General features: G+C 50.0%; 1 long non-coding RNA gene across 1 annotated transcript in view; it reads left to right on the top strand.

Moving 5' to 3' along the window:
• Window positions 1-2,765, top strand: part of LOC109304117 — a 14,390-nt gene extending 11,625 nt beyond the window's left edge. The window contains exon 3 of the long non-coding RNA XR_002099296.1: window positions 2,754-2,765. This is a non-coding gene — a long non-coding RNA (uncharacterized LOC109304117). The remainder of the gene's footprint in view (window positions 1-2,753) is intronic.
• Window positions 2,766-4,191: the final 1,426 nt, after the last annotated feature.

Below are 4,191 nucleotides of genomic sequence, written 5' to 3'. Positions count from 1 at the left end.
GGGGCGTGTTCCCCGGAGGGGGTGCGCTGCTCCCCGCCTGCACTGCGGGGCGGGGACGGGGGCACTGGGAGGGAGCCAGCGCCAGCCAGGTGGGAGTGCGGGTCCCGTGCCTGTGTCCCGGGGCCGGTGCCAAGCAAAGGGGGAGGGCGCGGGAAGCAGAGCAGCAGACTGGGCAGGAAATACGGAGCAGGGATCTGAAAGCAAAACAGAAGCTCAAGCAGAGTGCACAAGGCACAGGATGGAAAGTAGAGTGGAGGAAGAGGTTCAAAGTGTCACTCAGAAAGAGTGTGGGCTTAATTTGTGGCACATCTGTCCAAAAGGCTGGCCTACTGGTGTACGTGAAATATGCAAGTCATTGGTAGTGATTCTTCCATTTTTTTCAAACACTGGGAAGACCTCACCTAGAGTACTGCATCCAGTTTTGAGCACCATACTTCAGTGAAAACATGGGCAAATTAGAAAGAGTTCAAAGGAGAAGAACAAAAATGATTAGAAATCTAGGAAACATGATGGGCAAGAAGAGCTTGAACGAGCAAGGGACTGTTAGTGTGGAGAAAAGAAAACTGAGGGGTTTTGATAAGAGTCTTCAAATACAAAAGGTTTACAATAAAGAGGGCAATATGCAACTGCTCTCTGTGTTCACAGGAAACAGGACAGGAATAATAGGTTTGAACTGCAACAAGGGAAATCTAAGATGGACAGTAAAAAGAACTTTCTAAATATGAGAGTGGTTAAGTATTGAGACATCACCTAGAGAAAATGTGTCTTGTCCTAGCATGGCATGTTTTAAACAGGGATGTCTCAAGCAAAGGATTAAGCTAGATCACCAGTGGTCAACCTTTGGCCTGCAAGCCATATCCGGCTATGTCATCTTGCCTGTGGGGCTCCTCACAGGTCCGTAAATTTGTCAGCGGGGTAGCCGTGGCAGCATTAATTGCCCTGGCTTCTAGAGCTATGGCAATTAACACTGCCATTGCTCCCCTACTGTCAAATTTCTGAACCTGTATGGAGACCCACAGGCTGGGTGACTCTGTCCCATGCACTGAATGGTGCTCTATGGCTGGATCTGGGTCAGTGTATGGGATCACCATGGCCAAATCCAGCACACAGGGGTCACTCCACGACTGGCTCCAGTGTGAGCGGTTGGGCCAGTACGTGGGGTTGGGCCACAGACAGATCCAGTGCACAGGGCTGAGCCAGTACATGGGGTTGGTTTGTAGATGACTCTGAAACATAGGGTTGGTCTGCAGCAGTATCTGGCATGTGAGGTTAGTCTGCAACTAGATCTGACCCATGAGGCTGGGCTGGCACACCACGTCACACCCACACACTAAACATGTACCTGTGGTATCCGGCCCTGACCGGTGGGGCCAGAACGTTACGCACATTGGACTAACTGATCTTCTGAGGTTCCTTCCAGCCCTTTTTGTTTATAATTCTAAACCTTTACCAATAAAATCACTGTATCATATCACCATATAGTTTTTCATATTAACTACATTTAATTTATACATATTACATAGCAGTAGAATACATTAAAATAATATTCTTATAGTTACAAATGTAATTGCTTAAAAGTAGGAGCTACCAAAACCAAAATCATCTATGCATTCTTAATTCTGCCTCCTTATGTGTCTATCTATAGTTAGGTGATTGCAAACCAGTTTTTCTACAATGTGCCACTTCAATGCAGTTTGGAAGATCACCCCTACGTTTCCTGAGTGCTGGCAGTGAGGTGTGCAAAAAACAAAGCAGCTTTGGACATTGTGATTAACTCAAGGAAAGATAACATAACAGAGATGCCAAGCCCATCTCTTACAGAATATTACCATGACAATATGACCTGAAGCACCTTGTGCAAACTCAACAGGATCAGAACTGAATTGGTATTAAATATGAGCCCATCAAAAACCACAGAAACACTGGAAAAAATAGAGCTAGCAGTTCAGCAAATTACAGCTTATTTGAGTCAAACAGTAAATCGATAACAGTGTGGGGAGAGGGTTGTGTCCCAGCCCTGATCGAGTCCTGCAGGAGGACAGGGAGTGGCTCAGCTCTGATTCAGCCCAGGAGAAGGGGCACGTGACCCAGCTCCAACCCAGTGGCATATAGAAAGGGGACATGGCCTGGCCCTGATCTGGCTGTGCAGAGGGAAGGGATTGTGGCCTAGTCCTGATCTGGCTGTTTTGGGGGGAAAGGTTGTAGGACTTTGGTAGTGGGTAAGGATGGCCACTGTTTCTCCCCCCCCGCCCCCCCCAAAAACAAAAACAAAAAAACCCCACACTTTGGGAGCCCTGAGGGCCAGATGCAATGGTTCTGCAGGCTGCATTTGGCCCATGGGCCAGACGTTGAACACCTCTGATCTAGAAGCTTAAGACCATATTGCATTTCCCTATTCTAACATAGTTTATGCAGTCTGTGTGACTAGCATATGGTTCTTGTTCTTTAAGGTACCTCAGTAGCACTTTTCGTCCTTCTCATATCCAAGCTATATCATTTCAGCTTTCTCACCAGTGTATGAGGTTTTTTGCAAGAGTTCCTTTCCTTCTCTTTACAGATAGTGTCTATCTATGCCATCAACTACATTTCTTAACGCGTGGGTTGCAACCCAAAAGTGGGTTGCAAAAATACATGAAAGGGTCTGAAACAATCACAGAAAAATGTGGACAATCACAGATTTTTGCCTTTAACAGAGAAAAATATGGGCAAACATGGGTCTCCCCTTGCAGGCTGGCAGAGTTCCAGCTTGCAAGGGATGCTTGGGGCTGGGGGAAGCAGAAGGAGGGCAATCAGGCAGGGAGTGCCATGTGCATATGTGCATGCACACATTTATGTGGCAGCCAGACAGCAAAAAGAGCAACTCCCCAGCTCCCCTCAGGTAGGTGTATGGGGCCGGGGTGTGGCACAGGTAATGTGTTGGGGAGGCACTGCCCTCACCTCCTCCTGCTGCCAGCCACTCCACTCAGGCCACCGCCATGGCCTGGCCTGGCCTCTGCTCCCATCAGGCTGTGGCTCTACCTTGAAAGGGAGGTGGGGTTGGGGGCAGAGCAGGAAGCCTGAGAGGAGTGGTGGCCTAATGCACAAATGGCTGACAGTGGGAGGAGGTGAGGGCAGCATGCCCCCCCCCATTCTGTTACGCCTTGTGCTGGCTGTGCAGCTGGTGCAGAGGGTCTCACCGCCTCACTCCATCCTCCCACATGGCCCCACCCACTGGGCCAGCTTCTACCTGTGCTGATCCAGCCAGCCCTGTGCTCACTGTGGGCGCACAAATCTGGGGTGCATGTGCCCCCTCATCCCCCACACACTCACCCCCTGCCACACACACCGGGGGGCTGGGGTCTGAGGATGTGGGCCAGCAAGTTGGGAGTGAGGGGTACTAGCAGGACCAGGAGGCTGAGAGTCAGGAGTGAGGTGTACTGGTAATTTGCACTGTGCAATTTGCACAATGATGAATGTCATAGATTCATAGATGTTCAGGTCAGAAGGGATCTTAGTAGATCATCGAGTCTGACCCCCTGCCCTGGGCAGGAAAGAGCTCTGGAGTCAGATGATCCCAACCAGGTGCATGTAGCCTCCTCTTAAAGACCCTCAAGGCAGGGGAGAGCACCACCTCCCTTGGAAGCCCATTCCAGATTTTGGCAACCCTTACCATAAATAAGTTCTTCCTGATGTCTAACTTAAATCTGCTCTCCTTCAGTTTGTGGCTGTTGTTGCTAGTTACTCCAAGGGGTGCCCTGGTAAACAGAGCATCTCCTATTCTTTGCTGTCCCCCCGATGAATTTGTAGGCAGCCACAAGGTCACCTCTCAGCCCTCTATTGCGGAGGCTGAAGAGATCTAGGGCCCTCAGTCTCTTCTCCTGCTTTGTCTGCAGGCCTCTAACCATACAAGTGGCCCTCCTCTGACCCCTCTTGAGATTGTCCACATCCCTCATGAAGTGAAGCACCCAAAACTGGATGCAGTACGCCAGCTGTGGCCTGACCAGTGCCACAAAAAAGGGAAGTATCACCTCCTTGGACCTGTTTGTCATACACCTGCTAATGCAGGCTTGTCTAACATACGGCCCGCAGGTGCCATACAGCCCTCCAAGCTGTTTGCTGAGGTCCGAGGTGCTGCAATGGGAAACAAAAGTAAACACTATACTTTTGTTTCTGGAGGGGGAGGGGGGGGAAGGAGCTGGGGTTAGGGCAGGG

This window comes from Gavialis gangeticus, unplaced genomic scaffold (genome assembly GCF_001723915.1).
Source record: "Gavialis gangeticus isolate Ggan-Ray unplaced genomic scaffold, GavGan_comp1, whole genome shotgun sequence".
NCBI classification, from domain to species: Eukaryota; Metazoa; Chordata; order Crocodylia; family Gavialidae; genus Gavialis; species Gavialis gangeticus.
The sequence above is the reverse complement of the archived record's forward strand: the minus strand, read 5'-3'. Positions and strand labels throughout refer to the sequence as shown.